This window comes from Ptychodera flava, chromosome 18 (assembly GCF_041260155.1).
Source record: "Ptychodera flava strain L36383 chromosome 18, AS_Pfla_20210202, whole genome shotgun sequence".
In the NCBI taxonomy this organism is placed as follows: Eukaryota; Metazoa; Hemichordata; class Enteropneusta; family Ptychoderidae; genus Ptychodera; species Ptychodera flava.
In genome coordinates, this window is record NC_091945.1 from 5025446 (window position 1) to 5038510 (window position 13065).

The window sequence follows — 13065 nt, forward strand, 5'->3', positions numbered from 1 at the left end:
CACGTCTTTTGTACATAGAACCTTTTCCATTTAAAGCAATTCACTTGCCTCCCGGCAAGGTGTAAATACCTCACAGTCCAAGGAGCGGCGCACAGCGTATGTGGAACTTATTTGGAAGTGAATCGGCCTTACGTCAGGGGACTGCCTTTGACGTTATTAAGGAATCACCTTGTTAGCAATTAGCAACTCTGGCGATGTGTTGACCATTTAAGTAATTGAATAGTTCCAATCACTCCGTGTCTCATGACACTGGAATCTTTCACTTCCAGTTGCACTTGACATCCACTAATATGACCTTAATGTTGGCGATATTGTGTGTGATATGAAACAAGTCTAAGTTCATAGTAGCTAACTTTCAGTCATTTGAAATATGGTAATTGGCGACACTTTGGTATACATGATGATTTTAAATAAAGAATTGATTCTACGGAGGAAATAATTTTATGAGCTCATATAAATGAAAGCTATACAGTCCGCAGAGAAAAATATATGTGTACCCACGCTCAAAGCTTTCTACGAATTGGACTTCATGGAATACATATACAATTGGCAGTCTGGCCAAATCGCCATGATACATGAAAGTGATTTTTCCTCTTTAGGTCGAATACATCCAGTGGCACAGCTGTGTGGAACATACGAACGCATTTGCTGTTCACAGATCAGTTCTTACCACTGGTGAGGCTTTAAGTGGATTGAATTCTGTCTAGCGATCAGCGAAAAGAAAAACACAATTTCGTCAATTGAAAGATTAAAAGAAATCTCCCCTGATAGCTCAATGTGACGCAGGTAGGTGGGCGGGTCAGTTCGCACTCGGTTGTTGACTCGTGCTCGGATAATACTCCAGATCAAAATAACATGCCGGAACGGATGCTTGAGGACCTAATACGCACGTCACGTGACCTAAATGTTACTTCCGTCAGTGCACAGCGGTTCACATAACACAGTATTGTTCGCTAACGAACCTAAAAACAATCACACAGCGTTTGCACAATATGCCTACTTATTTGAGCGGAAAATTAAAATTAAACGCGGTATTTCTCAAATAGTAGATGAAGTGATCTTGGGGTCATCATTAGTTGACGCACTTTTACAATTCCCACGCTGATTCGTGTCGTATCAAAGTACAGTAATATAGATGAGCTCTGCCAAGAGAGTCGGTGTCTGTGTCACTATTTTCAGTATAATCAGTGTAACTTCATTTGCACCATGTACCAGCTGCGTCATGCTAGAATCGTTCACAATGTGCGTTTTGTCTGTGTTTCTAATTTATCAAGTTCAATGGTGATTCTGAAGTACATTCCAATTGGTCTTTGAAATTGAGGGCAGGCGTTCACGTTACTTGCCTAGTCTCTAGATTGAAATATCGTTTATCATTCTATATCGTCCAGACATTTAACGTCTACTTTTGAACACTTTCCGGGACAAATTTATGTATAATGCCCAGGTACTGTACGTTCAAAGTAGCCCTCCGGCTCCTCCCAGAACGTTATGATTTAGACACACAAAAACTGATCTTGTAACTTATAAGTATTTAATTTATAGCTGGTAAAAGTTGTGATGGGAAAATTCACTTTGAAATCATAGCTTTATCTACACCGTAACCGTATTAGATAAAGTGAATCCGAGTTTTACCACGAGTTCTGAATTAAATCAACCTCGCGTGAAATCCCTCTTGAACGTGACATTTCAAAAATAACGAAATAGATCTCATCCGAATGGCGTTGCTATGAGTTAACGCCAAGTCATGGCGCTGAATAACTACCTTAAGCGTTTTGGGATAAAAATTAAATGAGATGGTTAGCTCCGTGAACACCTGTCGCTTTTCTACAAATTTTCAATAATTATCGATCGACTGTGAAATCGTCACTTGTTTTGAATTGAACTCTGTACATATTGAGGATGTCATTTTGCATGATAATGATGTTACTTGGCCATAACAATCGGAACACTTCTCAAGATAATTCAACCCGACAGGAATACTGGCCGGCTTGCTTACAAAATAGTATCAGATTTACTATTTAGAGTACGGTGAATTTACAGAAAGAAGAAGAAATGCGCCTTTTGAATAGATTATGACTGGTATCCTGCATGACCATGTGTGACCCCAGTTTGAATGAATGGCGGTCCTGTTATTTTGTTTGTTTGTTTTGTTTTTTGGGTTTTTTTGTTTGTTATGAAAACAGAAACTGTAATTTGTTTCTGTAGGAACAAAGTTGCACAGTGACCTGGATTTTTATCTTTGATTTTTAAAGAGAATAAAGTTTCATCCAGGAAAGTTTAAACCTTGTTAAGTTCAACCTTTTAAGTTCAACCTTTTACGTTTCAGAGTAAGATATCCACCGATCCGACAGACGTAAATAAAGCAAGATCGGTTGATGAATTCTGACATGGCATTTTCCTGGTCACGTTCCTATCAGAGTTTGGATTTCGTAACGACTGTTTAGCTGCCCAGTGTACATGATAGTCATTTCAGCATATAACATTACTGTCATAAAATGAAGTCTATAAAACATCATTTTAAGTAAAGGGATGAAGATTTCATGATTGACAACACGTATTCAGGACGAAAATTGTCTAGATCGCTGGTTCTCAGTACGGTTTTACATTAATCACACCTTTTTGGTTTTTAAAGTTTGCATGTCGTCAATTTGGGTTTATTTTTTACATTATATTGTGGAAAACCTATCCTCTGTTGCCTGAAAGAAGCTGCTGTTCGTTTAAATTCACGAAAGAGGTCACTGTTGGTTGTTGGAAAGACCACGTGACTTTGCTAATGAACCTCTCGAATCACGTAACTCTTCCTTCAAGTTGATAGAAATAGATTCACGTCTTTGCTTGTCATCGTTCGACCCATCCGATGTTTGCGCCGACGAGTAATTAAAAAAGTGTTTACGACCGAATCCGGTGAGACAAAGTTGTCGCTCATTTTTCCTACCAAAGCCACGCACGCCGTCTAATTGCCAACAAAACACGAAACTGAATCTTAGTCCAAGTTCAGCCTATTTCAAGATGGCGTCATCTCGGACACTGAACCCATCGTGACTCATTCACTCTTGACATTTGAGAAAAAAGAAATGTGATAAAAATGAAATGGATATGTGAAGTTGTAACATCTGCAATTTTCGTTGACATTTAAAAAAAATGACTGCCTCAGTTTCAGTCGACCAAGCTGAAGGAGTCAAAGTGCAGCTGTGATCGAGAATTGCTCAGATGGTGACGTCATCATATCACACACGTTGAAAATATTAAAATCTCGAGCAAGGGTGAACTCCAACCGATATGTAATTTTCCTCCACAAAATACCGGAGTTGGTTTTGAAGGCACACATATGTAGTTATTCTGTTATTCTTGTAATACTTGTGTTACTGTAGTTGTTGCCGAGAAGGAGTGGGTCACCGTATTTGAACACCGCTCAGCTGGAAAATGACGAGGCAAAGTATTGAGTTCTATTAGTTTTGACCCCTTGACCTCATCCAAAGCCAGAAAGGAATTAAAATCTATGGGGAAAACTTGTACAGAACTAGTTGCGTCATTTGGTACTTGAAATGTACACCATTAAGTGTCAGATGTGAATAGAGAATGTTCATATGGAAATTATTTGTATCTTTTTTCAAATAACATCGCTTACAAATGGGAATGTTTGAACGAGCCATGTTATTTTAATTCCATTTTTCCTTTTCTCTTCGACCGACTGACCCATACTTATTTAGGTCTTACGATGGAAAACAGACAGAAACGCCACCATAACGCTCTGTTACTGTTTCCCTCTTTCGTTAACACTGTATGTATAGACGATGACCGCTAAACCCTGAGAACCTACATTACAAGTACATGGAAAGAAATTACAATACGAGTCATACAGACAGGATACTCAGTACAGTATGACATTGTCAATGAAATTCAACTAGAAACGGAAGAGCCAATCTGCTCACCAGCTAACCGAGAAATATGATTGTTGGGAGCAGTTATCAGTCTTTCATATTATTTACTACATAAAACACGATTGGAACTAATTTGGCATATTGGATCTTCATATTTTTCAAATTTCTCAAAACTAATAGATGCCCTATAGCTGAATGTTGTAATATTACAAATTGCTCATAAAACAAGTGTATAACTCAAAACAAGGAGGTGAGCTTATATTTGCAGATTAAATCGACATTACTTCACCATCCAATTATCCAAAATTGGTACCAATCGTGTTTTTAATATATGTGTTTTGATATGGTGGTGTCAAGTAAGCAATACAAATGGCGTTATTCTGGTAAATTCATACAGATGCCATGCTACAGAAACCTATGTGTGACGGTTCTTCACAAGTGCTTGAATCACAATTGGTGTAAATTTGAACCTCGTACTTTCCCACAAGGTTGCACTTTCTAGTGGGTGATAATGAGCTTTGCTAAGTAAGGTGCTTCGCAATTGCTTCGTATTTCTTAGTCGTTCTTGTGAGATTACACTGATGAAACTGGAATGAATGGTCACTGCGAAGATTACCGCAAACACTCTATGTAAATCGCCGTTTGGCTGTTAAAATGGATTGAAGTTTGCCCTTATCGTGCGCTAACGTAATTCAGGTTGTATTTAATTTCAGAGGTACAAAGTACGAGGTACGAAAAACTTATCTTGCCGATAAAGCTAATGAGTTAATACAAAAGTGGTTTACTTTTCGTTGACAATTTACAAGTTTTAAAATGGTACTTTTAAAATAGAATTTGGTTTGAATAGAATGCCCAGTGTAGTAAATATTCCGCTCCCCACAAATACCTGAACACCTTTGCCTGTAATTTGTTAATGGGTTCATTTATCACGTTATAATAATATTTGACTCATTCAGTACTACAAAAGTCGAATGGTGACCATGGGATGAATGCTAGACTGTGGCTGAATGGAAATCTTGATCCATCCCATTGCCCAATTAAACCGGATTCAGACATAGAACTATCATCCCAAGGAAGTAAAACACTCATTTCGTGGATCTTGTACGTGAAGTACTTTCATCGCAGTTAAGAAGAGAATGCGCTAGTCGTTACGGTCGCAATCCCCACGACTGATACTCGGCAAATAAGTCTGTAACTCAAGTCTCTAGAGTGTTCGTAAACTATATTTCGCGCTTTATTTACGAACAGTCGGCCAACACAATTTGTTGCAGAATTTTACTCGTAATTATTCTCGAGCTAAACTGGCAACCAGGGAGACTGCTTCCCCTGTTTTGTCGCGGCGTTTATTGATAGTCAACCGACGCTGATCAGTGAATGTCCTTAGCAAGATATTGTAGCTCTGCTGATGAGTAATAAACATGATGTGGTCGTAAGATCGATGACTGCAGCTCGAAGATAAATTAAAGTTTGTAACAGGAATGAGCATGCTGTTGCGAGAATTTATTGCATTTAGAATGACATGTCTCGGGAGGTGCTGGTCATTAATGCAAATGAGGTGACACTGCCTGTATGACTACAAAACATGACAGAACTCTGAATGACAGATAAGTCCATAAATTTAAAATCAACCTATTGAATGTGGCATACATTTTATGAGGGCGCTGCTAATGATAATGATTTGTACTGTGGAATTTTTTTTTTTTTTTTTTGAATTTGCGTCTTCTTAATGACGTGTGACCCAGTTTCAATTAAAGTACTGACGTTGACATTATGGCTAACGCCATCAAAGAATATAAAAGATATACAATGTGCATTCTCTCAATACAAAACAAACTCCAACAAGCATTTCTACCAATCGATAAATAGCAAAAGATTTTAGTGAACAGTCACGCAATATTCTTAAAACGTTTGAATACTGCTTTTAGTAAAAATATCCGATCTCTTTTCCAGAACATTTGCAGGTTCTGTATAGATTGGCATTTTCCCGACAGCTCTTGGAATCAGAGTAAAACTTTAAACAGACACTTCCGTTACTTTGAAATGTACATGGTTTTCATAGCTGTACTGAGAGGATAGAAAATGAAATAATTTCCTTGCATATTGCTTCGGTGAGAGTAGCTCAATGACGTTTTGGATGATATTATATACACACAAAGAATAAAAGGTCCCAGAAGTTCAACTATATCATGACGTCACTGATTTTGCTAAAGAGTTATTATTACATTCTTTTTTTGGAGGGGGTGGGGTTAATGATCTAATTACGCTCCTGGCCATATCTTATGCTTTTGTGCGTTTCCATCAAGACACTCCAAGTTTATATCGTCATCAACTCTGGCTTCCGTTTCCCATTCTAATCGCAGTCCTGGAGGGACTGTGTTCCGATCTTCATTATCCTGACGAGAAGAAAATTGCCGCAAAGTCCGATAAACCTAAACAGCTCTTCGTTAAATACAAGGTAGGATAAGCACTAATACTCTATGACGTACGAGAAATGCTAAGCATTTGTGAAGTAGGTCAAATATGTAATTGCTGTGCTGAATATTCACGCATAGTGACGTCATTAGCGGGCGGGGAATGTTAGAGGGGCTTTGGTTAATGGTCAAGGCGAGACTTACCGTTGTGCAAATTCCGACGTAATTCAGTAGTTGCTATTAATAAACGAAGCCGACGAGTTTTAAAACGCTGAATAGGCGAATATGCACAATAGTAATACAGCGTAATTCACTTAGTCATGTGTGAATGGACCATTTAAAAGATTATTTGAGTGTATGTACTTCATTGCAATCGGCTGCGTAATGACAGCGTTGCTTCAAATGAAAACAAAAAAGAAAACCTACAGTTATTGATGTTTTTTGTCAGAATTGCATGGCCAGGTGCTTATACAGCTCTATAGAAAGCGAAGATAAAAATACAGTTTCTTTTCAAAACACATAACATGCATTTGCATCTTTGTGGAGCACTGATTTTGAAAAAAATGGATCATTGTAGTAGAATAGATCACTGTGAATCTGACAAAAAACAAGGAGACAGATGATGTATCTAAGGGCTACATGCAATATTTAAAGACCATGTCTCATACCGTTACATGTAATATTTAAAGACCATGTCTCATACCGCTACATGTAATATTTAAAGACCATGTCTCAACACAGCAGGTAGAATAAGACCACTGACTTCATGAGATAAAGAACGATACAAATAGTTACGCTAACCGCTTACATGCAAAATGTATGGTGCATCGGAATGTTGGTATACATGAACTGGAAAAGTATGGAAGCATAGACCTTCGAGAAATGTCAAAGACCATCGAGAAAAACCAGGGTCTATGGTGGACCAAAACATCCGAAAAGCAATAGATAATGCTGTCCTAAAGTCGGGACTTTCTTTACAATACGGCAGTGTTGCAAATCCCCGCTCCCCTGCTGTAACAAATTACCTTCCAGGTTCCATAAGGAACGGTTAATGTACAAAGGAAGAAATCGTCGCAATGATTATAATTATTTGCACACAGAGACAAACGTGGGGCGTCCCTCCAGCGCTGAAGGCAGACCGGTTCCAATCAAAGCTGGGAATAAATTGGGCCAATAGACGCATTCCGGATCAAGTAACAGTGGTGTTCGCTTATTCTATAGATCGACTGCGGCACAGACGATTGTCTGTGACTGCGGCTACAAATAACATGCGAATCTTTATGGCAAACGAGAAAGTGGTTAAATCATTACAGAATGCAGACAACATGGTCACGATGCATGGAAAGACATAAACACACTGAGTCTTAATTAACAGACTGTCCTTGACCACGTGACTAGTTGAGCAGTGATTAATCACATGCATTGCCAGCAGAAGGTTCGACCGGATTGGCTGACACAATTAATGTGTAGACCGACTCGGAAAAAACGAGTTTAGGCATTTTGCAATTGTTTTCACACTGCAGAACAAATTGCAGAGTCTTACCCAGTCACTCGTGTTACAACTTATTGAAAAGTTTTTTCACAAAATATGTCGAAATAACATTTCTACATAATGTGACTTACTTTTTTACTGTAGATTCAACGAGTTTCTTCGTTCTTTTGTTTGTAACACAGATTTGGTTTTGCTGTATAACTTGTGTTTAAAGACTTTAACATCTCGACTATGGTGGTTAATGTTTCGACTTTTTTGGCCACCTCGATCTATTCCGGCACTATTTGCTGTGTCTTTCGTGTGATTTATTCACTTCTGCAGAAATATCTGAATATCGGCTATGTTTTTTTTTCATACGGGTATAATGTCGGCCAAGGGGGGTGGGGATTGGCTAAAATGAAGTACCGTCTTACAGCTAGACTGGTATACATGACACATCATTTTGATTTGAAAGATGTGATTAGATCTGGATGGTTAAGACACAAGCTCAATATACAGCATTCAAGGAATGCCAATGAAGAAGCATATGTCAGATCGTTTTCAGTTGAGCGTGATTCTAACCAGGGCAGCTGTAACCGACGTTTGTTTTCCGCAACAGCATGGTTGTATCTTGACGTATTAGCGTTCGTGATATGTGTCTGACAGTACATGCTTCGTGCATTAAAAATCTCATCTAGGCTTAATAACCTCACCTCTGGCTTGATTACAATCAGTCAACCTCACCTGCGCCACGGATAAAGCATTTCCCCTGCACCAACAAACGTCTTTCTCCCCTCCACTGTACGATTGAGACCCGTTGCCTTGGCAGTGACGCTGGCGCCGAGCTCTCCCCGGCCCGGAAACGGTAACAAGCAATGAGAATTGTAACATTTTGTACAAATGAGGTAACGGTGACATAATTCTGAACACATTCAATTAAGGACGCTGCAATTTCATAAGGAAATTATCTAGCTCTGCTTTCGGGCATCGGATTATACAACTCAGCTCTTGGTTCTAATCCCGTCGGTTTAATAAAGTGTATTGATTTTCTATCAGATTCTCTTTACAGAATCCTTTGTATCGCCGCTAATGCTATCTGAACACTACACTGCATTATAAAAGTAACAAGTATTGTCACCAACTACGTCAGAGGAAAGTTCATTAAATTTCCATACTGACATACAGCCAATGGTTTGACCTGTCCCTCGTCCTTATAACCTTACAGAAGGGAAAAAAAATATGAAGCATAAAGCAACACGGATTTGGTCACTCCTCTCAAAAGATGGATTAAGTTGCCTTACTGGGTTTCCTATGAATTCTAATTTTAGTTGTGACAACTGTATTAGTTCGATTAAGCGAAGTAGCACCACGTATGATCTGCTAATCGAAAATGCTTTTTCCGGACTCCCGTATTCGCTTCTCGTTAATCTTTGCATCCTATAAGATGTCACTCGCAGACTCCTTGGGGACATTTTATAGGCCGACGTTCGCATGTGAAGCACGTATGTGATAGTGTACTTGGGCAACATGAAATAATAGTTAGATGTGACCTGGGAGTGTCGAGTATTTTGCATCTGTAAAAGGATAGCCAGGCATATATACTATGGAATGAATCCATCTGTGACATGCTTCTTCTTTTATTTTTTTATTGTTTCAACGTCATCGACTTGCCTTCAAGCCGGCCGAAAGTTAAAAGCACTTCAAGCCCAACATCCTGGCATCAGGCTCGAGGGTTAGATGATGTAGTGCAGTTGCATCTTAGAACTAGTCCGGTTTATTGCATGCACTGTCAGGTGATCATGATTTAATGATTACTGACAATTTTAAGTAGCATACAGGGATGAAGCTGGATATTGTGAAAGGCCATGAAAACTTTAATTGCGAATTGATGACTTGGTTTATGAGAGCAATAAAATGTACCAGAACCGGCTCCATCTTAATTTGCCAAAGCGTTATCATGCGATTTTATTTTCTCGTCGTGACTATATCGATGCTTTGGAATAATTATCAACTAGTTAAAAGTCAAGAAATACTATGATAAAACGGAATTCGGTGGATTGTGCATTCATTTGTTATTATTTTAATATTTTTGAAAAGGGTAAGTTTCTATTTTCAAGGCCTTGCTTAGTTATCAAAGCAGTATAGCTTTTCAGCAAAGTTGTTTTGGCATACGCTACGCTGTCCGTTGGTTTGTAAATGTTCGTTAAAGGTAGTATGGGTCTCGAAAGTAAAAGACTTAAACTTTGATGAAGTTGATATCCACAATTATATCATACCAGTGTATCGATGGCGCAAATACAGCATCTGATTGGTCGAGACGAGAAAAGAACCGTGGTGTATTCGCATTATACCACGGCTGGCATACGCGCGAGCTGTCAGCTTGAGCAAAAGACCTTTTTTGACGTTCCACGCCAGAATTTCAATACACTGTTATGATATAATAGCAATAAAGCACACCTAGCGACGGTATACCACTCGATTGTGACCAGTTCACTTCATATATGCACTTGCTATCGCTTGTGCATATATGTCGTGAACTGGTCAAAATCTCGTGGTATACCATCGCTTGGTGTGCTTTATTGTTTATATACTTATTTACCATCGATTTTAGATATAGATAGAATAGTTGAAAAAGTGCACAGTAATTCGCAACATCAACAAACCATGGAACCAAGACTGCCTTGTATACTGCTATCTAGAAGGTCAAGCGGTTCAACAAAGTGATATTGATTATACAATTCAGATTGATTAGCTCGTTCATTTTTCCACTCAGGAGACCAAATGACAAGATTAACAATGACCCGTGTACAGGTTGTATGACGAAGGTTCTTCCGCATAAAGTGATCTGTAGAGCGATGTCATGCGTTCATTATGGGTCTGCACTGTGGATATTACGGGAGATTAGACGTTCACGAAACGGAAAAATCTAGGTTGAGACGCTGCCAAGCATGTCTCTGTAATCCGTACAATGAGGGCAGACCACTTGGTATTGTAGTCTAGTCATTCCGCTACTCAGGGATATACATAAGCGGCCCTAATTTTGAACATGTTTATTTGCCGGAAAAATTTACCATTTCAGCCTCGTACACGGCAATTTACGATTGCTTCATGCAAGAAGTCTTTCATTGCATTTCTTTTCTGCACATTTGCACGTACATAAGGGTTAAAACGTGAGTTTTATAATTTTGTAATTACTGTTATCTACTGCACGCACTTTTACAGCAGTGATACAGCATCGAGTAGAAAAGGAGTTACAAAGTGGAAAGACACGTTACCACCATACCGACCTCTCCTAGCTTACATATGAACGATTGTGAATTTCATGTGTATATTTTGCCCAACATTTTGGAAGCTAAGGATAATTTTTGCATATTATTCACTGCGGCGGCACTGTCGTATTAACTTCAAGTTTATCCTACAAGTTTATCCTATTAACTTCAAGTTTATCCTTGGTTTGGACAATCTCTAATGCCCTGAAATGTTTTAGGTTCACGGTCGATGTAACAGTCAGACTTTTTTCTAAACTTTTTTCCTTCAACCTTTACATTTCATTTGCGAGCACACAAACTACATCAGTGCATCTTCGATGTAACTGATGGTTTTGTTTAATAAATATGTCGGAATTGCAAATTACTGTATCTCATGAGTGATACAGAACTTATCTTTCTTGTGAATGAATGTAAATTTGATCATGTCAGCGCACGATGTCCGAGGAACCTTTCAGAAGGCAGGGACGTAGTGATAATATCATGGTATATACAGTTTTCCTGAGATGAAATGGACTTCTAGTTTCAGGTAAATTGGTGGAAAAAATTGTAAATGTGCGAATATTACTACTTTTAAGAGAAAAGAAAACCAAAGAAGACAGATTTTAACGTTGTTATCGCTGACTGAACTGTAAAAATTTGAACGATGGCATTCTTGCACTGTCACAATGTGATAACATTGTTAAGCTCCCGAATCGTAACGACAGACGATGAAATTTTCGTAAAATGATAATAATTCAAGAAAATTACATCGCATAGTGGTAGGATGTGTCACCCTTTACCATGATTGAACCTTGTAGCGTTATATGTGAAAATTGCTTGATGTTGATGTTATTACACCTTCGAGACAATACCTTGACTTTCATCATCATCATCATCATCATAATCATGGTCATCATCATTATCATCATCATCATCATCATCATCATCATCATCATCATCATCATCATCATCATGGTCATAATCATCATCATCATCATCATCATCATCATCATCATCATCATCATCATCATGGTCATAATCATGGTCATCATCATCATCATCATCATCATCATCATCACCACCACCACCATAATCATTATAATTTCTTCTCACATTACATAATTACAAATAATCTCAATGCAGTTTACATTATTTAAAAGCTAATGTATGAAAAGGAATAAAACGAGTCATATTAAAAGCCCATTCTTAAAATGCGATATAAAATGTAAATTGAGACGACAAAGAAAAAATATAACAAAATAAAACAGCAAATAAGACTGCTTTTGTTTCAGAGTCTGAAGTCGAATTCTGCACTCGCTCGAAAGATGATTAAAATCTGCATGTTATGAATTCGTCGCGTTTGCTGAGACTATAAAAATGGACAGAAACCTATCATGGTCTCCGTGCGTGTCTTTGTCCTCAGTTTGCTGAAAAGAGCTCTGTCGTCATAACGTAGCCTCGTTATTTTAATAGAAAAAAAACGTTTGTCATGACACAAAAATGGTACGACAATACTGAGATACGGTTTACAAGTATAGTTAAATATTGGCGATAACTTTGATGAAATTATGTTTGGATATTTTACGTGATCCACAGACAGTTAACGGTACAGTCGAATATGTTCCTAAATCTGGAACGACGCAGTTTTACACAAACCCTATGAGGGAAGAGTTTGCCTGTATCATTTACAAGGGGCGCTAGCACTATTTTGCTGTATCCTATCGGGAAATCACTGTTTGGACAACTTACACACTTGCGGTAACGAGAACAGGTCTCAGGGAAGTACATTAGCATGCAAAACAGAACGTTGCGCAGATGTGGTTAACATAGATTTTATCCCTTGTGGGCATGAAAATTCATACAAGTTACATCAATTATCTCCGGTGAGACATTCATTTACCGAACAGCGGAGGTTCTAATAATGATATAAAAAATTCGTACTTTGGCTTAATACATTCGTACCTACTTTACTGAGCTAACTCTTGCACTATCAAAATATTACCTACTGGTTCAATGACGTCATTTTTTATGAAATGTCTCAATTTTGAGATCTA

General features: G+C 38.2%; 1 protein-coding gene across 5 annotated transcripts in view; it reads right to left on the reverse strand.

Annotated features, from left to right (window-relative positions):
• Nucleotides 1-13065, reverse strand: part of LOC139116724 (dual 3',5'-cyclic-AMP and -GMP phosphodiesterase 11A-like) — a 116071-nt gene that overhangs the window by 25321 nt on the left and 77685 nt on the right. The window contains exon 1 of one of the 5 annotated variants that reach the window (XM_070679334.1): nucleotides 502-883. The exons of the other annotated variants lie outside the window; for them this stretch is intronic. The gene's annotated coding sequence lies outside the window, so the exon portion shown is untranslated. Of the gene's footprint in view, nucleotides 1-501; nucleotides 884-13065 lie in introns of those variants that run through there. 5 annotated transcript variants of the gene reach the window in all.